Source organism: Staurois parvus, unplaced genomic scaffold (genome assembly GCF_062004578.1).
Source record: "Staurois parvus isolate SC_StPar_1 unplaced genomic scaffold, SC_StPar_1.0 ptg000218l, whole genome shotgun sequence".
Taxonomy (NCBI): Eukaryota; Metazoa; Chordata; class Amphibia; order Anura; family Ranidae; genus Staurois; species Staurois parvus.
In genome coordinates this window covers 9,356,661-9,383,570 of record NW_028318014.1, presented here as the reverse complement: position 1 = coordinate 9,383,570, position 26,910 = coordinate 9,356,661, and the positions used below count along the sequence as shown (strand labels likewise).

Sequence of the window (26,910 nt, the reverse complement as noted above, 5' to 3'; positions counted from 1 at the left end):
CGCATTTTGCACACTTATATGCCTCACCAGGACCAAAGGCAAAATAGAAGATATACAGTACATCGCAGAGGTTTTAGTGATTTTATTCTTGTCCTGCAATAATAGACATATAAAAACAATGACTGAGTTTATTGCTTCCAAAAAGGACAGAGAAGACAGTCCAAAAAGGAGAATATTGTATTCAGCCTGGGGACAATTACTGTTTTCCTAGATGCAAAAAATTAATTTGTAAGTATGCAATAAAATGATATATATGGGCTATTTACAGTGGACATATCTAGGGGATTTCTGTCCCTGTGACTGTCTTCTCTGTCCTTTTTGTAAGTAATATATTCAGTTAATGATTATATATACCGTATATACTCGAGTATAAGCCGACCCGAATATAAGCCGAGGTACCTAATTTTACCACAAAAAACTGGGAAAAACTATTGACTCGAGTATAAGCCGAGGGTGGGAAATGAGGCACCTACTAGTCAATGTAAGAAATAAAGTGGGAGGAATAGTGTCCCATCATTAGTATCAGTGGGAGGAATAGTGCCCCATCATTGGTGTCAGTGGGAGGAATAGTGCCCCATCATTGGTATCAGTGGGAGGAATAGTGCCCCATCATTGGTGTCAGTGGGAGGAATAGTGCCCCATCATTGGTATCAGTGGGAGGAATAGTGCCCCATCATTGGTGTCAGTGGGAGGAATAGTGCCCCATCATTGGTGTCAGTGGGAGGAATAGTGCCCCATCATTGGTATCACTGGGAGGAATAGTGCCCCATCGTTGGTGTCAGTGGGAGGAATAATGCCCCATCATTAGTATCAGTGGGAGGAATAGTGCCCCATCATTGGTGTCAGTGGGAGGAATAGTGCCCCATCGTTGGTGTCAGTGGGAGGAATAATGCCCCATCATTAGTATCAGTGACACCAATGATGCGGCACTATTCCTCCCACTGACACCAATGACACTTGCTGACCCCTGTTGCAGTATGGTGCTGCTGCAGCCAGCATATGTGGTTGCAGCAGCACCTCTGCACTGCACACTTACCGGCTTTTCCCTCACTCGATTTTCGCGGGTCCGCTCGGCTCCGCCTCCTCGCCCGTGATTGGCCGCCTGTGTACCTTTCCTGAGCTACAGTTCTGGCGGCCAATCACCGGTGAGGAGGCGGAGCCGAGCGGCAGGAGTGAGGGAGTGGCCGGAGTGACGGAAGGAGCAGCGCTTCCTGGATGGATCATCGTGGGAGCCAGGTAAGAGACAGCAGCCCTCTGCCCACCCCTGTACGCGCCCCCCTTGACGGAGCCTCGCGTTCCCCCTGGGGGGCGCGCCCCACTATTTGAGAAGCACTGGCTTTAGAAGCAGCGCCCCCTGCTAGACATCTGCAGACGTTGACTCGAGTATAAGCCGAGGGGGCCGTTTTTCAGCACAAAAAATGTGCTGAAAAACTCGGCTTATACTGGAGTATATACGGTACCTATTACTTCATACCAAAAATAATAGTATCAATACTTCTGTGATGGCCAACTATATTGTATATCTTCCATTTCACCTTCAATCCTGATGAAGTATATACTTGTGAGAAGCACATTGACCTTCTTTTATCAGGTGAAATAGTGTCAAAAACAATGTTTGTACCCTGATTGGTAGCCTTGAGAAAACACCTTGGATATTCCTTTAATCACTTGCTCTCCAGAGGATTTATCCCCCTTAATGACCAGGCCTCTTTTTGCTACTTGGCGCTGCACTAATTCAACTGGTAATTGCGTGGTCATGCAATGCTGTATCCAAACAAAATTTACGTCCTTTTTTCACACAAATAGAGCTTTCTTTCGGTGGTATTTGATCATCTGCGTACTTTTTATTTTTCGCGCTATAAACAAAAAAAGATCAAAAATTTTGAAGAAAATTTATATTTTTTACTTTCGGCTATAAAAAATATATAGTTAACTCAAAGTTAGTTATAAATTTAGGCCAAAATGTATTTTTATACATGTTTTTGGTAAAAAAAAATCCTAATAAGTGTATATTGATTGCTTTGTGTAAAAGTTATAGCGTCTACAAAAGTTTGGTATAGATACTGCAATTTACACCATTTTTTTGCTATACAGCGCTGCACTAGTTTAACTGACAATTGCGCAGTCATGCAATACGGTACATAAATGCAGTTTATGTCCTTTTTTTCACACAAATAGAGCTTTCTTTTGGTGGTATTTGATCACCTGTGTGCTTTTTGTTTTTGGCGCTATAAACCAAAAAAGTTTTGAGAAAAAAACTTTTTTTTTTTTAAAAATGATGTTTTCTCATTTCTGTCATAAAAAAAATCCAAAATAACTAAAATTCTGCCATAAATTTAGGCCAAAATGTATTCTGCTACACATTTTTGGTTAAAAAAAATCCTAATAAGTGTATATTGATTGCTTTATGTGAACGTTATAGCGTCTACAAACTATGGTATAGATAATGGAATTTACCCAACTTTTACTTTCTGACTTCCTATCGCATTTCTTGAGGTGCTAAAATTCCAAGGTAATACAAACACCCCCCAAATGACACTTTTTGGAATGTAGACACCCTAAGCTATCTGATGAGAGGCATATTGAGTCCATGGAAGGTTTTTTTTCCCACAAGTTTCTGCAAAGTGACAAAAACATTTTTTTTTTACACAAAGTTGTCATTTAAATTATATTTTTCTTGCGCAAGTCATGGGTATATGTGGAATTACACCCCAAAGTACATTCTGCTACTTCTACAGAGAATGGGGATACCACGTGTGAGACTTTTTGGGAGCCTAGCCACATACAGGAGCCTGAAATCCAATGACCACTTTGAAAGCCTGAAGGTGCGTAACTTCCTCATTTCACTTCCTCACTACTTATCACAGTTTTGGAGGCCCTGAAATACCAGGACAGCACCAAACCCCCCAAATGACCACTTTTTGGAAAGTAGACACCCCAAGGAATTTAAAAAGAGGCATGGTGAGTATTTTGTAGATCTCATTTTGTCTCACAAGGTTTTGAAATATAAAAAAAGTTATGAAAAAATATATTTTTTCTTAATTTTCCAAAAACTTGTGGCAACAAACAAGATCTGCAAAATATTCCCCATGCTTCTTATCAAATTCCTTGGGGTGTCTACTTTCCAAAAAGGGGCCATTTGGGGGGGGGGGGTTGGTGCTGTCATTTCAGGGCCTCCGAAACTGTGATAGGTAGTCAGGAAATGTAATGAGGAAATAAAGCCCTTTAAAAGCCTGAAGGTGCTTATTGGATTTTCGGGTCCTGTACTTGGCTAGACTGCCAAAACGTCTCTCACATGTGGTACCCCCATACTCAGGAGAAGTAGTAGAATGTATTTTGGGGAGTAATTTCACATATACCCATGGCATGTGTGAGCAATAAATCATTTAACTGACAATTTTGTGTAAAAAAAGAAAAAATTGTCATATTCCAAAAACTTGTGGTAAAAAATAAATTCTTCTATTGATTTAATATGCCTCTCAGCAAATAGTTTGGGGTGTCTACTTTCCAAAAAGGAGTCATTTTGGGGGATGGGGGCATTTTATGCCCAGCATTAGAAGTTTATGCCACACATCACTCACTCTTCTAACCACCTGAAGACCAAGCCTTTTCTGACACCTTTTGTTCACATGAAAAAAAATCAGTATTTTTTGCTAGGAAATTAATTTAAGCCCCCAAACATTATATATTTTTTTTAAAGAAAACACCCTAGTGAATAAAATGGTGTGTGCTGCATTTTTTTTATGTCACATAGTACTCGTGCAGCGATTTTTCAAATGCAATTTTAAAAACAAAAATACACTTTTTTTACTTTTAATGCACAAAAACACAATATATTGGCCAATTATTTGGTAGGATATAAAAGATGATGGCATGCAGAGTAAAATATATCAAACATAACATGCTTTAAAACTGTGCATACCCCGTGCAATGGCGACAAACTGTATACATTTTTAATATCCATAGGCAACGTTTTAAAAGCCTTTACAAGCTACCATTTTAGATTTACAGAGAAGGTCTAGTGTTAGAATTATTGCCCCTGATCTGACGCTTACAGGGATATCTCCCATGCATGATGCAACTGCTGTTTACATACCATCACAGGATCAATGCTCGAGCACACACGTGTGTGTGCGCGGGGGGGCGAGGGTGATTGATTTTTTTTTTAAAGTTACTTTGATTTTTTAAATTATTTTTACACTGTCCCTTTCATTTTTTTTTATCACTTTTAATGCTATCACAGGGAATTCAAATATCCCATATAACTTCAATGGGCATTGTCATATATTCTTTTTTGAGAAATCTGGGTTCTATCAGACTGTAGATATCTCCTCTTCCCTTACATTATCTAATCAATTCAAGATCGGTGTTATCAGATGCTTTCCCAATTTAGAAATGGGTCTGTTTATATCCTGTGAAACTGAAGTTATCAAATGCTCATAGCTTCTGATTTCTTAGGCTATAGAGATGATTGGCACCATTCTGGTCTACAATCAGGTCTATGGTCAGCTGGCAGAAACACTGGCTGCATTCTCAGGTTTTCCCAATGGCACGGGACTGCCCAAGAAGGCCATGGAAGGCAGTGGGGGCATCATCTCTCGATGCTTGTAAAAGCAATCCTGCAGCTAATTACCCACTAGGATTGCTTTTACATGAAAGCTGATCGCTGGCTGAAAAAAATTATACCAGGATGATGCCTGCAGCTGTAGGCATCATCCTGGTATAACCATTCAAAGTCCAGTGATGTACCAGTACGTTGCTGGTCCTTGTTGGGTATGTATGCTTTGTTCTTGTGGGCTGAATGAAAAAAAGAGAAGTCTCTGCCAGAAAAAGTGTGTGGTATGCCCACCATTAGAATATACCGCCATGCATCCACCCACTTCTAATGGTGGGAACAAATTAGGATGTATGGTCCCACATATGCCAGTTCCAAATTTGTACAAATGTCTAACTAGTGGCACGCTTGAATAAAAATTGTCCACGTATAAGTGGTACCCATATAGAAAAAGGATAACATCAAGTCCCAAACTATCTTGCCACTAAGGTAAGGTCCAAAAAAAATGTAAATTCGGAAACCATAATGAGTTTCCATGCGAATGGTCTGGCAAGGTTTGAATTTGGGTTGGCGGTGATAAATTGTTGTGCATATAAATTGCTTTGATCCACAATCAATGCATACAGATCTTCCATGAAAAACAGCTCCAAAAAATCAAGGGAGTAGTTAAGTTTTCTGTTTCCACCTGAATTCTGGGTTGGACAGTGAATGGGGGAAGTACGGGTGCTGCAGAATTTGTGGGCTGCCAATTGGGATTTGCAAGCACATCTGGAAGGATAATTTGGGTTCTACAGGCCTGTGTGCGAGTTCTTGGTGGTTGCGGGACAATACTTGTGCTCGCCACCGCACCAGCTTGTACTGCACTTATGGGACCTGCCACATCACTAAGTGATACTGCAGTGCTGGTATGTGAAAGACCAGGATAGGGGCGGACTGACAACTCATGGGGCCCCCGGGCAATAGGGGATCATGGGGCCCCTGTGTCCTTGCCCAAACTCAAAAAAGCATATGAAAAAGGTACCAGGGGTATCTCATGGGGCCCCCTTCTGACCCCGGGCCCTCGGGCAGTGCCCGAGTTTCCAAATGGTCAGTCCACCCCTGGACCAGGATCTACTAGTATATATAGTGGATTTTTCTTTATATATATATATATATATATATATATATATATACTCATAATAGTGTCGATCAGCAACTTATGGCGGCAATCAGCGACTTATGGCGGCAACCAGCGACTTATGGCGGTACTGCGGGACTGTGGCGGACATTCTGACACTGGGGTCACTGATATCCCCAGTGAAACCAATACAGTGATCAGTGCAAAAAAAAAAGCACGGGCACTGTACTAATGGCACTGAGGAAGAAGGGGTTAATATTTGAAGGCAATCAAAGGGTTAGCTGTGTGAGGGGAGTGTTTTACTAGGGTGTGGGGGGGTGTTCTTCACTGTAACACATTGATCCGGAAGGCTGTACTCAGCAGTCCGGAACAGTGTGCTGAAAACTGACAGGGCGGAGAGCTCCATTGAAAACAATGCAGCCTTCCTCCCCATCAGTGTTTGCCGGCAATCGCTGGGCTCCGGCGGGTAATCACCGGCTGGGACCCGGTGATTGACACCCGCGGCTGCGATCGGTGCCGCGAGTAGGGTGGTTGTGCGCCTCACGCGTGCTCCCTACCCCGAAATGCAGGATCACATTTATATACGTGATCCTGCGCACAGGGGTCCCCTTATAGCAGCATATGGACTGCGGGCGGTCCCCTAGTGGTTAATCTGTGTCTATTATGATGAAATATGTACAGTAGTTTCTATTTTTTGTATCAAATTACAGTGGGGCAAAAAAGTATTTAGTCAGCCACTAATTGTGCAAGTTCTCCCACTTAAAAAGATGAGAGAGGCCTGTAATTGGCATCATAGGTAGACCTCAACTATGAGAGACAAAATGAGAAAAAAAATCCAGACAATCACATTGGCTGATTTGGAAAGAATTTATTTGCAAATTATGGTGGAAAATAAGTATTTGGTCAATATCAAAAGTTCATCTCAATACTTTGTTATATATCCTTTGTTGGCAATGACAGAGGTCAAACATTTCCTGTAAGTCTTCACAAGGTTGGCACACACTGTTGCTGGTAGGCCCATTCCTCCATGCAGATCTCCTCTAAAGCAGTGATGTTTTGGGGCTGTCACTGGGCAACACGGACTTTCAACTCCCTCCAAAGGTTTTCTATGGGGTTGAGATCTGGAGACTGGCTAGGCCACTCCAGGACCTTGAAATGCTTCTTACGAAGCCACTCCTTCGTTGCCCGGGCGGTATGTTTGGGATCATTGTCATGTTGGAAGACCCAGCCACGTTTCATCTTCAATGCCCTTGCTGATGGAAGGAGGTTTGCACTCAAAATCTCACTATACATGGCCCCATTCATTCTGTCCTGTACATGGATCAGTCGTCCTGGTCCCTTTGCGGAAAAACAGCCTCAAAGCATGATGTTGCCACCCCCATGCTTCACAGTAGGTATGGTGTTCTTTGGATGCAACTCAGCATTCTCTCTCCTCCAAACACGATGAGTTGTGTTTCTACCAAACAGTTCTATTTTGGTTTCATCTGACCATATGACATTCTCCCAATCCTCTTCTGGATCATCCAAATGCTCTCTAGCCAACTTCAGACGGGCCCGGACATGTACTGGCTTAAGCAGGGGGACATGTCTGGCACTGCAGGATCTGAGTCTCTGGGGGCGTAGTGTGTTACTGATGGTAGCCTTTGTTACGTTGGTCCCAGCTCTCTGCAGGTCATTCACTAGGCCCCCCCGTGTGGTCCTGGGATTTTTGCTCACCATTCTTGTGATCATTTTGACCCCACGGGGTGAGATCTTGCGTGGAGCCCCAGATCGAGGGAGATTATCAGTGGTCTTGTATGTCTTCCATTTTCTAATTATTGCTCCCACAGTTGATTTGTTCACACCCAGCTGCTTGCCTATTGCATATATAGAGTAACATATATAGAGTCCAACAAAAACGCATTCAAAAACTCATCCAAAAAAAAAATAAAAAACAACAACATGGATAAGTAAATGATTAATGAATCCCACACGGGCTAAAATTTCTCCTCACCTCCATGCCCAGACCCCAAGGGGCCAAAAGGCTTTCAGGACACTCACTGCAAGGGTCCTTTAAGTGGAATCCAAAACGGCGATGTAGGGATGATATCCCCCTCACTGGTGGACCATACTGTTCAGCAGTAGTAATATATCTTTCACCTTTGGACACAGAACTCCTGCCAGGGGTTCGTTGGACCAGAAAAAACAGCCAGCTCACAGCACTCCCAGAGAGACAAGAAAAAGTGCTTCTATAGTGTAATATTGTAAATGAATCAAATTTATTGTAAAGATAAATGCACACTTACATGGGAACAGATCAAATAAGGCATCAATCACATGTGCTCATATGGGTGTACTGGGTTTACCAATATGACTGTGGCCGTTCGTGTCGGAAATGACGTCACCTGATTAAGTCACGTGACAGTGATGTAAAGCATAGTTCGGAGAGCGGAATGTGGTGACGTCATTTCCGACATGAACGGCCGCAGTTTGTCCACTTTTAATATTTAAGCACTTAATTTTGTATTTTTCACATTCTGCTCCACCGTCTCATTAGTTGTAGTCACGTTATTTCATTTATGTTATGACGGACTCTAATGTCCCACTATTACTGTAATTTAGTTTATATTTTATTTTTCCCTGATCATTTCTGTGCGTTTTTTCCACGGTCACGGTTTATTGTCTGTTACACCTTTTGGTCCTCATTTTGGACCTTTATTATTTCACTATTCCCTTCACTCCCATATTCCTTCCATTTACTGATTATGTTATGGTGTATTATCTATTGTCTTCTCATCTCACTATTTGTCTTGGAATGTCTGTGGCATTATTGTGATTAGCGCAACATCAATTTTCTGTTTGTTGGATATGTTTTGTATATCCCTGTGTGCTGTAAATAGAAGTCCCACAAACAAAATGTATTTTTAACTGTACTTACTTAGGGATGATAGCACTCAACAGAATTAATGTCTATATTTACTCCTATACTTATATACACTGAAAGTATTATTATTACATATTTGATATTTATACATTGTTAATAACACATGGATACAATGAAATGGATAAACAATAAACGGTAGATTTACCAACAGTCAAGTAGTATTCATTATTTTTGTTTCATTCAAATAAATCAGCCCATTAAGTAATTAACTGGTGTTTGGACCAGATTTTTATATAGATAGACACTTTCCATGGCACATTGGACACATGATTTAAATGTTTTAAAACTCAATTGACAAATACTTACATGAAGATATTGAACTTAAATTGATTCTGCCAAATTTACATAATTGGAGGAGATCTATAGAATAATGATAAGCTGAGCTACCTTGGGTTCGGTCCGGCCACTAAACCGAAATCTCACTGAAATCAATTGGAGCCAAATCTGACAAATTAACAATGCCCATATCCCGGGCCAATAGGCAGGGTGTTGTCAAAAAATAGTATGAGGGATGGGCACTACACTGGGGAACATGTATTAATGCAAAATTAATTTTTAAAAATTCCATGTGACCAGGAGCAGTGATTTTCTTTTTAACACTGACATTTACAAAGGAAAAAAGAGTGTATGCTGTCAATATATGCTTTCAAATTACATCTCCCTCCTGGTTTATTTTATTTAAAAGTAAAAATGGCACACTGATCCCAAAGGTACCCCAAAATACATAGCAGACCACTTCTTTTCTTTTTTTTTTGAAGAATCCATCAATAAAGTTTTCTTTACTGGCAAATCATAATACTATTTGTTTCTTTGTAAATGTCATTTGTGATGTAGCACAACCTACAGCAAGAATGAAAAAAGAAATGTGTAGCGTCCCCCACAAAATGCATACCAGACCCTCTGAGTCTGGTACAGATTTTAAGGGGAACTCCAAGCAAAAAACTTTTTAAATAAATTGTACGAGGTCCCCTAAAATTCCATAACAGATCTTTAATCCAAGCATGCAGCCAGGCTGGCCTGATATGGCCAGCTAGGCTGCATGCTTAGATGAAGGATCTGGTATGCCCCTAACATGAGGAGGGGTGCCATTTTGTAAGAACACCTTGTCTCCATGTTGATGAGGACAAGGGTCTCATCCCCACAATCCTTGCTTGGCGCTTGTGGGGGTCTGCAGGCAAGGCATATATCAGAACTTGGAATCCCCCTTTAATGATAAAGGGGCCCCTGAATTCTGCCCCCCCCATGTGAAGGAGATAAAGGTACATAGTACCCCTACTCATTCACAAAGAAATTACCTACAAATAAAGGCTCCCAAATGTTTCATGAGTCCTTTATTAAAAATATAAAAATCCCCAAAAATTGTCTCATTGTAAATCGATTTTCAATCATTGACTGGCTGGAAAAAAAAACAGCAGATGATTCATCGCATGCCCGACGGTAACACTAGCCTGAGCTGTCATCAGCTATGTAACAAAATGGGTAGCGTTAGTGGTGACATCACTATCCAGATATGGTCATGGCCATATGACCATGTATCCATATTTAGGCTATGATGTAAGGCTCAGGTCTCCACTCATTCTGGGGGGGGGGGGATTCCTGGCCGTGTTGTAAGTGAATAGGTCTGGTGACATCACTGGTTGGTAAGAACACAGCGAATGCAAGCAGCCATTGCTTCCTTAACAACCATTGACAGCCAGGATAGTAATGACATAATTGCCCAAATATGGCTGTATGGCCATATTTAGGCACTGAGGAAACTCACTCCATTCACTTCCCATTTTCCTATGTGATCAGGAATTCCCTGCCATATCAGTGAAGGGGCCAGGTAACATGATTGGTAAGGACACAGCTAAGAGTAAGCTCATCCCTACAATGGAACCATGATTGGGGCTATAAAACTGAAAAAACTGATAAAGTCCCGCTGCAGACGTAACGTGTATAGGAGCGGAGTGGAGTTACTGATAAGACCATTGCATGTGTTGGATTAGCATGCATCTGCAGAGGTGGGTCTTCTGGGGGAGAGGGCAGGTGCAGGGTATGTTTTAATGAGGTCAGCTGGTGAACTAATTCCTTTTAATGGTTTTCCCATTCCAAATACCAAATTTCAGGAAGGATAATGATGCAGTTTTATACAAGGAACTGGAGACTGAGGTAATGCCTGTCCTAAAAGACAGAGAAATCTTTTTCTTTTCTGCAGCAGAGGTACATTAATGGTATATTAGTACATAGGTAAACTGGAATTTTGCACCAAAAAAAAGTAAACTCTGCCTTTAAGTATTGGATTTGGAGCAGAAGATTTTATTAGATTATATTACATCTTCCCATCCAAGAGAAACTTTTTACCAAGTGTCCAGGCCATTTCTGAATGAGAAGATGAGTGGTTGTGTCTAAAGTTGATACTGAAGAGTTGAGTGAAGATTTTGACAGCTAAATGCAAAGTTAACAAATATGCGAGGAGGCAAAAGTGGACTTATGTCTGTGTAAAGTTGAACTGGGGAGGTTCAGACCAAATGCCTATGACTTCTGGAAATAATTATGACGGTCAGAAAGTTCACCATATTGTATGAATTCAGCCATCAGATTGGTAACAGCAGTACATATTTTAAGGCAGCCAGCTGTATCAAAGTAAACCTTGTTCAACCTGAGAAATGCCAAATATTTACATTACATCTACAATGTAGCAGTGTACAAAGGGTACGTATAAATACATCCAATCATTTGCTGGAGTAAATTTAACAACTTGCTGACTGCCACAGTAATTTGACTGCGGTGGGTGGCACATGCAGGCACAATGACGTACATGTACGTCATTGTGCCTGCTCTGGTTTAGGAGCATGATGCACACCCTCTGGGGTGCAAAGTGGTGGATTGTGGTTCCCCGTTCCACCCTGTACCATGTGATTAGCTGTAGCCAATCACAGATCAGAGCACTAGTAATTACAGCTCTTATGAATTAAACTCATTTATGACAGTTGAAAGATCCGATCACTAGTAATCACAGCTGTTATGAATTAAACTTATTCATGACAGTTCGAAGGATTGATGTTACAATGATCATGACTGTAACAGCAAAGTGTAAAAAAAAAGAAAGAAAAACCTTGATTCCCTACCTCCCAGAGTAGGACAGTGTTACTATGGTGACTATGGTAAACAACTGAATAAAAAATTATTGATACATTTTTATTTTCACTGTATAACAAATAACAGTGAAAAAAGAAAAAAATATATGATCATCCCCCTCCCCCAAAGTAGCACAATATAAATATGATGACACTGAGCTACTCTGATGACAGGATACAAAAAACAAATGTAAAAAATGTTAAAAAATAACAGTTTACAAAATTGAATGAAGAAAAGCATTTTTTTTACATACTGTCACCAGTCAGTGTCCCTGATCACCATCACACCAGTCATGTGAATATACTGAACTGTGCTGGTGGCATTATGTAAAAATTGTGAAAAAAAAACACATTTTATTTAATTTCTCCATTTCCCAAAAACTTGTGACAAAAAATTTGAACTTCAAAAAACTTGCCATGCCTCTTAATAAATACACTAGACTGTCTTCTTTCCAAAAAGGGGTTATTTGGGGGGTGTATTTGTACTGTCTTGGCACTTAAAGGGACTCAAGAAATTGGCCGTCATTATATCAGGAATGATCAATTTTCAAATATATATACCATAGTTTGTAGATGCTTTCACACAAATGAATTAATACACACTTATTGGGATTTTTTTTTTTACCAAAGACATGTAGCAGAATAGATTTTGGTCTACATTTATGAAGAAATTTGATTTTATGATTTTTTTAGTGGGTATGTTTTATAAGAGAAAATAGAAAATATTGTATATTATTTTCAAAATTTGCGTTCTTTTTTCATTTATATAATACAAAAATGAAAAAACCCAGTGGTGATCAAATACAACCAAAGGAGGTAAAACCTTTCAGAGCTTAAGTGGGTAAAGAAAATATTCAACAGATCTGTAAATCAGCTTTTAGAATAAAGGCAAATAGACTGTACATTTGAAAGTGCAGTTTCTCCAGAGCTTAGTAAATGTAGTGAAATTCTGTGGAATCCCATCATCCATTAATGTGCAAGAAAATTTGTTTTATTTTCCTTGCATGTGATTCAGTATTCTTTGTAAAGCTTTACCTCATTTACTAAGCTTTGGAGCAACTGCACTTCCTCATGCACAATCACTTTGCCTTTAGTAAATCAACCCTTCTGTATGTCAGTAATAAATAAATAATTAACAGGTAGATTAATTTGATCCATCTAAAGCATGAATTTACAATTAGGTAAATGTACAGTACACAGGGAAAATGTGGAGCACTGTTGCACGTCACTTTTTACAGTAAGCTATGAAAACAGCTTTCATCCCAGCAGGTGATTTTTTGGACTGAGCTCTCCACAGTGCTGAAACTGCATTTTGGTAAAGGGGCAACCCCCTGCTATTTTGTTTCCCACCCTTAAGTGTTGGAAGAATGGTTTGGAGGTGGGGTTCCCCAGAAAAGGTGGATATTCCTTTGCAAAATTGACAATAAAAAAAAATCACAGTGATATCATGGCAGGCAAAAAGGAAGAGAGAAAAGAGCTTCCATAGAAAAATGTAATTTATTAAATTAAAAAGAATACAATTGAATGCACTCACAATGTGTCAGAACTGATATCCCCGTAAACCTGGAAGCACCACACCAGCATGAGCTCCATAGAATAAAAATGACATCATCAGAAACCCTGCCCAACTAATTTTGTCATACCAATGGACATCTTCAGGAAACCTTCCAAAACACCCAATGTTGACAGCCACTGGGCTCTTCAGCACCCCTTGTACCTAGGAATAGAAGGAAGCTTATGCAGTGGAAACAAGTAGGTGGTTGCCCCCTTCTTGGTTCACTGGTCATTTGAACCCTCTGAGGTCACCTCCCTCACAAATGCTGGATACCTATTATACTTAAGAGGATTCAATAGAAAATTCACCCAAAAATATATTACTGCTATTTTTCCAAATAACATGCCACAGTCATATTAACCTTATATATAATCAGATGAATCAGATGAATGTGCACTAGGTAGCCAATGAGCAGCCTTTGGATGTGAAAACCACTAAAGTTCCAACTGTTTTACAATGTGTCCTACAGCGGGTCTTCTTTGGCAGGATCTCAGAGGAGGGAAAACAGCCCCCTCCACCTCACTGCTCAACCCCTGGGTTACATTAACTATGACCTCTGGGTTGATCAATGAAGGGAACCCAGGCAATGGCTTTTGGAAATATTGGCAGTATTTGGAATTAGTTCAATATGGACAAGCATTTTTCCCATATTTACACTAATATCAAATAAAGGCTGTAATTTTACTAAGACAATTTTAGGTGAATAATAGGTGAATTACCTATCAAATAATTTATATTAGGCCACTTCACTGGTCAAATCTTGCCACCCTAACCTTAGTAAGATATCCAAAATTTGCCCTTTCTACAACTAAACAACTAATTAATTCCGTAGTTATCTCCCACCTACCTACTACTGCAACTCCCTTTTCATTGACCTGCCTCTATAAAGTCTATCACCCCGTCAGTCTGTCATGAATGTTGCTGCTAGATTCACCCACCTTACTAACCGATCTGTGGCTGCCACCCCTCTCTGCCAATCCCTCCATTGGCTTCACTAACTCAGTGTATAAAATTCAAAATACTAATTAAAACATACAAAGCCATCCACAACTCTGCCCCCAGCTACATCACAAATCTAATCTTGAATTTCACTCAAATCCTCCCAAGACCTCTTGTTCTTTAGCTCCCTTGTCAGCTCCTCTTATGTTCACTTCCAAGACTTTCCAAGAACCTTTCCCATCCTCTGGAACTTCCTACCCAATCTATCAGGTCATCTCCTACCCTGTCCACCTTTAGGCAATTCCAAAAAACTCATCTATGGGAAACCTACCCTGCCGCCACCTAAAAACTGAACATCAACCATCCCCAGCAGCCCAGCTCTTACATTATTAGTTTTTGTATCCCTTCCTTTTATAATGTAAACTTCACGATCTGGACCATCCCATTCCTTCTGTTTTGAACTAAATTTTAACTATATTTTCTCTCTAAAATGCTGTGCAAACTGTTGGCCCTGTATAAATCCTGTACTATAATAATAGCCCTTGGGGCATAAGTATTAAGCAGTGAGCGTGAAATTTACTCTATTTTCACTGAATATTTACTGCATGGTCATCAATAGGTCATTCATTGTATTGTACTAATGTACTATATTGTACTATTTACCCAATTTATAACATGGTGAATGTGATGTTAACTACATGTTCACTGCACATTCACCAAAATATATATTTTACATATTCAACATTGCAATGAAGTGAATATATTCATTTAAAAAAAAAAACTGTGCACAAAATTAATTGTAGTTATAAAAATAAAAAATTCTAAATAAATAACATATAAATTAATAAATAACTAGGGAGTTGAAAAGCTTATTTGAATTGAGTTACAATTCTAATTTATATGCTAAAAAGCAATCTGAATTAATTACATAAATCCACATGACAATTGCTGTGATGCAAAAAAAATATATAAAATCTAAAAGCAGTGTCACAAGATGGGCAATCAAATTGTGCTAGATTAGAATTTTCTATATCTTATACTATTCATAAATCATTGCCCATCCATTGACACAAAAATGCCTCTACTGTTTATTAAACATTCACTACACTGCTTTGAAAATGCATTAACATCATATTCACCCAGCTACTGTATAAATATAAGGTGAATGTTAGCAGTTATAAGTAATTAATGCATGGTAAATTTAGTAAACATATCATAGTAAATGTGACTGGATTTCCTAGTTTTATAAATATGCCAGTGTTCCCTCCAATACTTTGATTTCAAGCATACAAAAGTTTTTTCTTCTTATACATCAGCTTATTTGCTGCTCATGTGCTTTGATCCCCATCACCATCTTCATCTCTGCAATTATAATGTACAACAAAAAAATGTAATGTAATACCCCCTTCATGACCAGAGCATTTTTTGCTTTTCAGCACTGCGCTAATTAACTGGCAATTGCTCGGTCATGCAACACTGTAGACAAATGACATCTTTATCATTTTTTCACTCAAACAGAGCTTTCTTTTGGTGGTATTTGATCACCACTAGGTGTTTTTTGCAATAAAAAATGAAAAAAGACAAAACATTTTGAAAAAGAAAACAATATTTTCTATGTTCTATTTTAACACATATCCAATAAAATCAAATTTCTTTATAAATTTTGGCCAAAATGTGTTCTGCTGCATGTTTTTGGTAAAAAAAATCCCAATAAGTGTATATTAATTGGTTTGCATTAATGTTATAGCATCTACAATCTATGGTATATGTACTTGAATTTATGCAGCTTTTACTTTCTGACTGCCTATCACATCTTTTGAGGTACTAAAATGCCAGGGTAGTACAAACACCACCCAAATGACCCCTTTTTGGGAAGTAGACACATCAAGGTATTTGCTGAGAGGCACGTTGAATCCATGGAAGATTTTAGTTTTTGCCACAAGTTTTTGGAAAATGACAAATAAAAAAACTTTCTTTTTACACAGAGTTGTCAGTTTAATGTGATATTCCATGGGTATATTTGGAATTACACCCCTAAACACATTCTGCTACTTCTCCTGAGTATATAGATACCACATGTGTGAGACTTTTTGGGAGCCTAGTCTCATACGGGAGCGCAAAACTAATGTCCTCATATCTGTAATAATAATGTACAACAAAAAAAAACATAATCACTTAAACTCCGGAAGGTCTTACCCCCTTCATGACCAGAGCATTTTTTGCTTTTCAGCACTGCGCTAATTTAACAGGCAATTGCTCGGTCATGCAACACTGTACGCAAATGACATTTTTATAATTTTTTCACACAAACAGAGCTTTCTTTTGGTGGTATTTGATCGCCCACTAGATTTTTTGTGATAAAAATAAAAAAAGACCAAAACTTTTTAAAAAGAAAACAATATTTTCTACATTCTGTTTTAACACATATTCAATAAAATAAAATTTCTTCATAAATTTAGGCCAAACTGTATTCAGCTACATGTGTTTGCCAAAAAAAATCCCAATAAGTGTATATTAATTGGTTTGCATTACAGTTAGAACACCTACAAACTATGGTATATATACTGGAATTTACGCAACTTTTACTTTCTGACTGGCTATCACATTTCTAGAGGTACTAAAATGCCAGGGCAGTACAAACACCACTGAAATGACCACTTTTTGGATAGTAGACACCCTACGATATTTTCTGAGAGGCATGTTGAGTCCATGGAAGATTTTAGTTTTTGCCAAAATGACATATAAACAAAAACTTTTATTTCTACATAAAGTTGTTAGTTTAATGAGATATTCCATGGGTATGTTCGGAAGTACACCCCAAAACACATTCTGCTACTCTCCTGAGTATGGGGATACAACATGTGCCAGACTTTTTGGGAGCATAGCCTCATACAGGAGCCCAAAACCAATGACCACCTTCAGGCTTTCAAAGGACGTAATTTCCTCATTTCACTTCCTGACTACCTATCACAGTTTTGGATGTCAAAATATTAGAAATTACCCCTTTTTGGAAAGTAGACACCACAAGGTATTTGATAAGAGGCATGGTACGTGTTTTTCAGATCTAATTTTTTGACACAAGGTTTTGAAAAATGGAAAAAGAAAATAAAATATACATTTTAATTTTCTTTCTATATTTTCTGACATCTTGTGGCAACAAATAATATCTGCAAAAAACTCACCATGCCTCTTATCAAACACCTTGGAGTGTCTACTCTTCAAAAATTATAAATTGCAGGGTGTTTTTTACTATCCTAGCATTTCAGGGCCACAAAATTGTGATAGGTGGTCAGGAAGTGAAATGAGGAAGTTAGAGCCTTTGAAAGCCTGAAGATGGTCATTGGATTTTGGGCTCCTGTACATGGCTAGGCTCCCAAAAAGTCCCCATATTCAAGAGAAGTAGCAGAATGTGTTTTGGGGTGTAATTCCAGATATACCCAGGGCATGTGTGAGAAATATCTCATTAATTACTTGTCGCACAGTCACATACTGTACATGTATGTCACGGTGTTTAAGCAGTTATACTGGGGCCATAGTCGCAACTGTCAGCCATACCCCTGGTATCATGTTTTTCATCTGGCAATGCCCTACACTGTAAAAGTGATCCTAGCAACTTATTAGCTGCTGAAACACTTTTTACAAGCGGCAGGAGGGGTCGTCCTCTTCCTGCTGCCACTCTCCATTGCATTTCTGTTGCTTTCCAAATGGGAGAGCCCAGGATTCAATTCGGCAGTTCCTGGTGGTAACAATAGAATTGTTCAGGAACTGGAATGTCCTTGATCATTTCTATGGTTTAGGAGATGAGGAAGCTAAGAGAAATTAGTCACTTTTGGTTAGAGAAAATGTAAACAGAGCCATTTTATTCTGGAAACCATGAGATCAATTTTTTTTTATCTCATGCTTTCAAGGGTAGAGGAGAGATCTGGGGTCTTATAGATCCCAGATGTCTTCATTAAGAGGACCTATCATGCTTTATTGCTATCACAAGGGATGTTTACATTTATTGTGATAGCAATAAAAGCAATAAAAAAATTAAAGGGACAGTGTAAAAAAAATGTAAAGCGTCCCTGTCCCCCCCATGATCACATTGTTCTCACCACACATGTGATGTATTGCTGCCAACATTATAGTAACAGCAACAATTCTAGCTCTAGACCTCCTTTGTAACTCTAAACTGGTAACCTGTAAACATTTTTTAAAGGCCACCTATGGAGATTTTTTAAGTATCGTAGTGTGTCGCCATTCCAGGATCATGCTAAATTTTTAAGTGTGACATGTTAGGTATTTATTTACTCGGTGCAACATTACATATATTTTTTTCCATAAAGATATTTTTTTATTCAAGCTTACAAATTATAAAAAGTGAACAGAATCAAATGAACCAACCATGGGCAAAACAAAACCAAGTTCACTTCAGAAAAATCACATGCTTAGGCAGAACTCTTTTCCATAATTATGGATTCATTAGGCACACCTACTACCAGTTACAGAAGATATTATCTGCTTGCGCTGCAAGGCTCACAGTTGTTTCAGTCCCCACGCTGCCGTTAAAGGCTTTGAAAGGAGCTATCAGAGAGATATCCTCCAATTGTCAAGACCTATGTGATGAAAAAATTGAAAATGCAAGAAAGGTACAAAAAAAAATCAAGGAGAAAGAAAGAGAGAAGAGGGAAAGGGATACAAGTAAAAAGGATAGTTTAAAGAATTGGAAAAATTCTGGCAACCCCGTTAACTAATAACCATCCTCCCACATAAGCTAAGGAATGGAAAATCCATACATTGCACAGTATGCCAAGTGGATTATCTGACAGTCTATTAAGGTATCAGATAGGTCGTCAACGACCCATAATGAGACCCAGACTACTTATCAGCAAGTTTCCTACATTTTATTCAAAACCCATCCAGTTATTTCTATACTCTACAGTGGTCTGAAAATGCTGCCAGCATGCCCAATGTTTAGAATATTTGTGAAGGATATCTCTGGCGGCATGAATCAATGCCTCCATTTCTGCCAATTTGTTAACACGGTGTAGCCATTCTTTCAGAGACAGCACAGTACTAGTACGCCAATGGATCGGAATGTTTGGGACCACTTTAATCAAGTGCATTGCCAAAGACCTGCAGTATCAAGGATCCATGACTGTTGAATGATGGAACAAATATTGGGGCAGATCAAAGGTCAAAGTGCAAGTCGTTATTCGTGAGATAAAATTATGCACTTTGTTCCAGAAGGACTCAGAGGATCAACAACTGTCTGACTTATTCCGAAACATTTTGTGAAGAAGAGCTGGGGTCCTATACCAGCATGCATATAATTTAAAATTGTGCTCTTGAGGCCAGTGCTATAGGCTGTAAAAATCACTTCAAATGCTGCCCGCCAGTCCTCCTCTGATGTGTATATGTCAAGTTCCTTTCCCAAGCTATCACTGGTCTTAGAGATTTGGATGATAAATCCTTATAAAGGAACAAATAAATAGTTGAGATCAGGTGACACTGTGGTGATCAAGGACAGCAAAGTTTTTCAAAATTCATAAGAGATCAACTGAACATAGGACATCTTTTAGGATCATTCAGAGAACGCCTCAATTGTAGAGAGAGCCACCAAGGCAAAGAGGAGGATCCAAATACGTCCATCAACTGATTCCTGTCCTTAAATAACGCATATTCAATGAATCAATTGGTCTCTAGTGGTTCATCCTCATGATCAACAGAGTCAGAACAAAAATGATGGGTGACAAGAGCAGCCCTGTCAGGTTCTGTTGTAGATCTGGAAGGTGTCTGAAGGTGGCCATTAACTTTAACTTTGGCCTAGGGTTCTGAGTACAAAGCACAGATCCATCTGCACATCTGGGCTCCCAACCAAAGATGGGACAACACTAGCTGCATATCGTCTCAGGCCACTCTGTCAAACTCCTTCTCAGTGTCCATTGACAGGAGGAAACCTGGGGTTCCATGTATCTTAAGCCAGGGGGCAATGCCTATGACTTTAATCATATTGCCCTGTGCCTCATGCCCTGGGATGAAACCCACCTGGTTTAAAGGGATCCAGGAAGGAAGAAATAGTAACAGACGATTCGTCAAGGTCTTCGAGTAAATATTTATATAATTTCCGTACTATTATTGGAGGTACTTATCCACTGTTTAATTTTATGCATAGTCATGTTTGCTTTGTGTGACTGTGATTATAACATTGTGGCCAAACGTTTGCTACTCTGAGAATAAAGCGACATCTCATCCATTCCCCTAACTCCTCTAACTCCTCTTTGCCTCTCTTGCCCGAGTCAAAGAAGCTAAGACTGATGCCAATTGTGTAAAGAACCACAAAAAACAAATGGGACTTTACTGGTACAGAAAACGGGCAACCACATATTACTGTATAAAACATGTTTATTGAAACATATCTTCCAAACATTTTACCATAAAAACAGTATTTTGGCTAGTCAGCCCAATAAGTTACAGCATTATGTGTTATGACATCTAAGTCCTCCATAGGTCAACGCGTTTCGCTTGTTTTCCCCAGTGGACCTATCCTACATCTACCTTTGTGTGAATGCTGCTACCCTATATTACCGCTCATGTTGACATGTGAGTTTGTAGAAAAGGTTTCTCTTTGTAAAGATTGTGTAATAATTACAATTGTATGACTAATGTAGTATATATGTGCACATATGTATCTTCCAGCTAGGGCATTGGACTTCTTTGCCTCCAACTCTTTTGGGGTCCTGAGGAAGCTAATAATCGAAATGCATCAACCTCTGGAGGACTTAGATGTCATAACACATAATGCTGTATTTATTAGGCTGACTAGCCAAAATACTGTTTTTTTGGTAACATTTTTGGAAGATATGTTTCAATAAACATGTTTTCTACAGTAATATGAGGTTATCTGTTTTCTGTACCAGTAAAGTCCAATTAGTTTTTTGTGGTTCTTTAGATTACATATTAGGGATGAGGTACATTTGCAGTCTGGTTTATATAATGATGCAACACAGACAGAAGATGTCACTTTTTGACGACTGCATTTTGCTCTCTCCATATCAGGGAGATTGTTTTTTGAGCTAAGGACAGCAATTATTAAAATTTTATTTATATATTTCAAGTGTCTAAAAGAGATTCTCTTTTTTGGCCCCTTGATTATTGGATCATCAGATTCTTACAATGACGACTATATTGGTACAGAATGGGATGGATTTATGTCTAAAATACACAAGGATTGTTGGGATAATCATGGAATTGAATTAGAAGTTGAGGCCCTAATACATAAGTTGAAACAGGCCTTAGAAAGAAAATCCAATTTATTTTGGCAAGTTAAGTTCCTTGAACGTTATATCAAGGAATACCTGAATCCTCAGGGATTGAGGATCCAGGTCTTCCCTAACCTATGGGACATTAGGAATGATTTTAAAAAACAATGGGAATCTAACCTTTAGGACTGTACTAGGAGAATGATGGGCCTTTTGATTGACCATCATGCTAAAGAAATTAAAGAAATCGACAATGATATTGTCGAAATACAAAGGCAAAATACAGTCCTATGAGCACATCCTAGATTTCTGGAAAAGGATGGGGAGCTAAAGGACCATCTTGAGAAATACAACAAGGATTTGATATGTAATAAAGATGTGAAATGTATTAGAGACAAAATGGCATTTAATAGCAAATATGCCTACAAGTGGTCACAACGTGGGGGAGGGCTTAGGAATAGACCAATACGTCCAGCTGGTTTGGTTAACATAAGAGATGGTACACAAGAAGGCACGGATTCAGACACTTCTAATATATCAGCAGTTTCTCATATTTCACAATCATTTAGGAAAGTGAAAGGAATGTGTCAGGGATCCGGGTATGACCATAGATGTGTGGACTGACACAGGGAAACAGCAGGCTTCTGGAACACAGGCGTAGTCAGGCTGGAGAGGTGGAATGGTCAGGCAGACCGTAAGGTACCGTCAGGCACCGCCCGGCGGGATCTCTAGTGACCCACAGAACAGGATTCCCCAGGGCGCGGAGTCTAAGCCCCAGTCTGCCTTTTCAACAGAGCCCCTGATGGTGGGGATGGACTTGGCGCAGGACTGAGACCAGGTCGCGGCCCCTGAGAGCACCCAACTGTGGTAGAGGGGTCCGCTGAGGGTATGTACCGGGGGAAAACCTGATGTGAAGGGGCTGGCAGGTTCGGACAGTAGTGACTTGATCCATGCGGGATGGATGACAGTATGGAGTGTAGTGTAGTCAGACAAGCCGGGTCGGTAACGGTGGAGGCAGATCAGTACAGAGCAGCAGGCAAAGAGTAAACGGGTCACGAGCCAAGGTACAGCAACAGGAGGTCAAACAGCATAGGAGTAGGCAGAAGAATAGTCAGGGATGAGCCAGGAGTCAGGCAGGGTCGGCAAAAAATCAGATAGGCAGAGGAACAGGAACACAGGATACAAGATACAGGGGCTCATGGGAAACAATACACCAAGGCACTGACTGCAGGTCTGGCCATTCCTTAAATACACCTCCTGCAATCAGCCTCAGGTGATGGCTGATTGCAGGAGTGAGCTTCTGGTTGCTGAGAGCACCCACTGGCCAGCCCTGGTACTGCAGCTCACACAGCAGGTGAGTCCCACCACCAGTGGTAAATCCATTCCTGACAGAATGGGTCTTGGATCTAGAAAATTATCTAATACTGGTGATGGGCACAATGATGGTCAACATATGGAAACTAGTACTGACTCTGATACAGGTGACACAAGATTGTATGGGGATAGTTCCATAAAGGATATCTATTTAGGGGCCTCGATAACACAGGTTGTTCAAGATGTATTAACACGTACACAACCTAACAAAAATGCACAATGTGATAAGTTTTCCAAATCAGGGGCAGTTTCCAAGGGGATGTCTGTTCGGGATAATAGTAAGGATTTTTTAGAGAGCTCTCCAAAACAGGAAATGGTCAAAAAGGTCCCTAACAACTTGGACAGATATGTGGTCAAACAGAATTATAAATTGATAAATTACAAATCATTAATCTTTCATCCCATGGGTTATCTCAAAGTGAAATGGAGGTCCTGGAGCTTGGTTTGAGTTTTTGCCCTACGACTAGGTCAAACACATTTGAATGTGTCAAGGACCTTAATTTGTTTGCCCATAGGTTAATATATAAATACCTATTTGATGAGGATAGAAAAAGGAAAAAAACGTGAGATGCAAGAAAAGGAACAATGGAAGGGATTTACAGTTAAGGACTTTTTGGTTTTGAAAGATCTTATGAAAATGAGGGCTGCTCATCGTTATTGGATGAGGGGGTTGATTCTAAAATCCCCCCAGTTGATTGTGTACATATGGAGTCTAATCCTGGGATTCCTTTCACACAATGTGTAAAGGAACATAGGACTGGCAAATTGAAGAAAAAATCCTCTACGTTTCCCTCTTTACAAAAGCTTGAGGTGATTTTAGCCATATTAGTGCACTTGCGACAGAAACAATAGAGTACTGTCTGTGATACTTTTTTTATTTGCACTAACATACAATTTTGAGGACAAGCTTTCGGGGTATGTCCCCTTCTTCAAGCTCCAGGCAGTACTACTTCACAAAGTTTTAGCAGAATGTTAAAAGAAATGTTAAAAGGGGAGAAAAAAACACAGAAAACAACACACACAAACAAATGTACACAGCAATGGTTATAAACCTAGGATTAGACTAGAGATAAGACAGAGCAAAAGCAAAGACTGGGGGGGATGACAACACTCACAGAGGGGGTCCTAAAACAGTTGGATAATGAGTGAGGAATCCCATGTCCAAATTAGGGCCGTTATCTCTTGTATCAAATAGAAATCTAATTCTTAGTTCAAAAGTTTTCCTTTCCTGAATAGTTTTGAAATTTCCTTTAAGAACTAAAATATTGAGGTCTTCCATAGTGTGATCCATTTGTGTGTGAAATGGTGTCCCACAGGTGTGCAGAAGCCATCTTCTTTATGTTCCTTGATGGTATGTCTGTGCAAATTCATCCTTGTTCGCAACTTCTGTCCTGTTTCGCCAACGTAAAATCCTTTGCTACATTTTCTGCACTGGATAAGGTACACAACATTACTGGAGGTGCAGCTGAATGATCCGGTGATATTGAAGATCCCTTTTGAGTGTCTGACACTTTTTGATAGATTAATTTGGTTGCAGTTTGCAGCGTTTTTTTTATTGCAGGGTTTTCTTCCATTATTTGTAACATCATAATCAGAAGGAAGTTTCCTACTGATTAGTTTATTTCTGAGGTTTGGGGGTTGTGTAAAAGCCAGTATTGGGGGTTGCAGAAATATTTCTTACAGAGTTCCATCCTCTGTTATGATGGGTTGTAAATCTTTGATTATTTTTCTTATTCCTTCTAGTGCTGGGTTGTATGTAGTTACTAGAGGTACACGGCTGTTTGTTTTTTTCTCTTTGTACTGAAGTAGATTTTCTCTTCGGGTCTTCAAGGCTGTGTTTATGCTGGTGTTGATAGTTTTGTCCTTGTAACCTTTCTTATGGAAGGAGTCTGCTAGTGTCCCGACATGTTTATCTCTATCTCTTGGGTCAGAACATATTCGGGGGTATCTAATGGTCTGACTGTGTATGATAGCACGTTTCGTGTGCTGGGGGTGGTAGCTAGAACTGTTGTGATTTTTTTTTCTCCCCTTTTAACATTTCTTTTAACATTCTGCTAAAACTTTTTGAAGTAGTACTACCAGGACCTTGAAGAAGGGGACATCCCCGAAAGCTCATCCTCACAATTGTTTGTTAGTGCAAATAAAAAAAATATCAAGGACAGTACTCAATTGTTCCTCTTTACAAACTAACCCCAATATTTGGACATTTCTTACCCAGACCACGAGAGAAATAGAAAAGCTTGATCTGACTTGTACCTCCAACCATAATTTAACCTCGGCCCAACAACAGGCACTTGAGGGATTACAGCAGCATAACAATAAAAATGGCAGATAAAGGAAGTAACGTGGTTGTGATGGATATGAGCTGTTATTGGTACCTTTTCCGAGGATCCTGTCCTTTTATGCTCTTCCTAAGACACATAGGAATATTGAGAAGCCACCTTGTAGGCCTATTGTTTCCGGAATAGGAGCTAAGACTGAAAAGGGAAGCCAGTTAGTGGATACTTATTTGCGCTCTTATGTGCAAACCCTTCCGTCATATATACAGGACACTCCAGATTTGCTTCGGAAATTGGATAACATAGTAGTTCCACCTGGCTGCTTTCTGGTCTCCATTGACGTGGAGGCTTTATATTGCAGTATTCCTCATTTATTGGGGATATTTGCAGTGGGACAGTTTTTGACAGTGGGACAACAGGAAATGGCAGCTTTTCCCATCAATAGCTTAATTTTGTGTCTACTTAAACACATTTTAAGCAAAAATGTGTTTACTTTTGATGGTTCCCACTACCTCCAGGTGCAGGAGGTGGTGATGAGGACATGCTGTGTCCCATCCTACGCGAACCTGTACCTGGGGGAGTGGGAACACAATCTCTTCTCGGATGAGGCCTATGCATCATATCTGTCCAACAGTCTTTGTTTGTACAGGTATTTTCTTGATTTGGGACTGGGATTTGATTTGATATAGATTCCCTGGAGGCATTTATGAAATTGCTAGTTCAGAATAGCTATAATCTCAAATTCACTGTACAACATGACCCTAATACCATCTCATTCTTGGATATATCTACTTTTATTCAAGAGGATGGGGCCATGGGTTCTACACTGTACAGAAAGCCTAGGGCAGGGAATACCATTCTGCATGCGGTGAGTGCTCATCCACAGCCACTTATTAGGAGTATAATGTATGCTCAATACCTATGGATTAGACGTAACTGTTCCACAGAGCAATATTTTGAGAAGGAAGCAGGGGCATTGAGGGTGAGACTAATAAGGAGGGGATACTCAAAGACGGTCCTTAAAAAGGCCTATAATGGGGCTAAACTACAGACAATGCATACTTTGTTGTTTGGACAACGGAAATGTATTCAACAGGATCTGGTTAGAATTCTTACCACTTTTTCTAATCAACATCAGAAAATTAGAGATGCCATACAGAAACCTTGGCATCTATTAATTGATAACCCTATTATAAACAAATATATTAGGGAATATTCTCAAATTACATTCAAAAGGTCTAGATCACTCAAGGACTGCCTTGTCAGAAGTCATTTCCAGGACAGGCCATCCAATATTGAGGGGAAAAAAGGTACTTTCAAATGTGGATCATGTGACTACTGTCTGTGGATTTTGGAGGGGACATCTATAATTTTACATAATGAAAGAACACGCAGAACTAGGCAATTTGTGGATTGCCAAACCAAAGGTGTGATATACATAATGTTTTGTAAATGTGGTGCCTTTAATGTGGGTAAAACCATTAGAAACTTTTGGAGAAGGATATATGACCACATCTATTATATTAGAAGAAATTTGCTCTACACACCTATTGGAAGACGTGGCTCTGAAACATAGTCATAATACAGAAATTAGATGATTTGCAGCCCTTCATGGGTTTTTGAGGATCCGCTAGGTGGAAATTTTGATCTCAAGGTACTGCATAAAGAGGCAAGATGGATATATACTTTAAATGCGACCCCCCCCCCCCCCCCAGGCCTTAATGAGGCATTGAGTTATACACCCTTCTTATAAGATGGGTAATTTAAGAGCCATTTGTTGTGTGATGTTCAGTGTGTTTTTTCAG

The 26,910-nt window shown here is 39.5% G+C and overlaps 1 pseudogene; it reads right to left on the bottom strand.

Annotated features, from left to right (window-relative positions):
* Positions 1-22,898: 22,898 nt before the first annotated feature.
* On the bottom strand, positions 22,899-25,092 carry LOC149460900 (uncharacterized; annotated as a pseudogene).
* Positions 25,093-26,910: the final 1,818 nt, after the last annotated feature.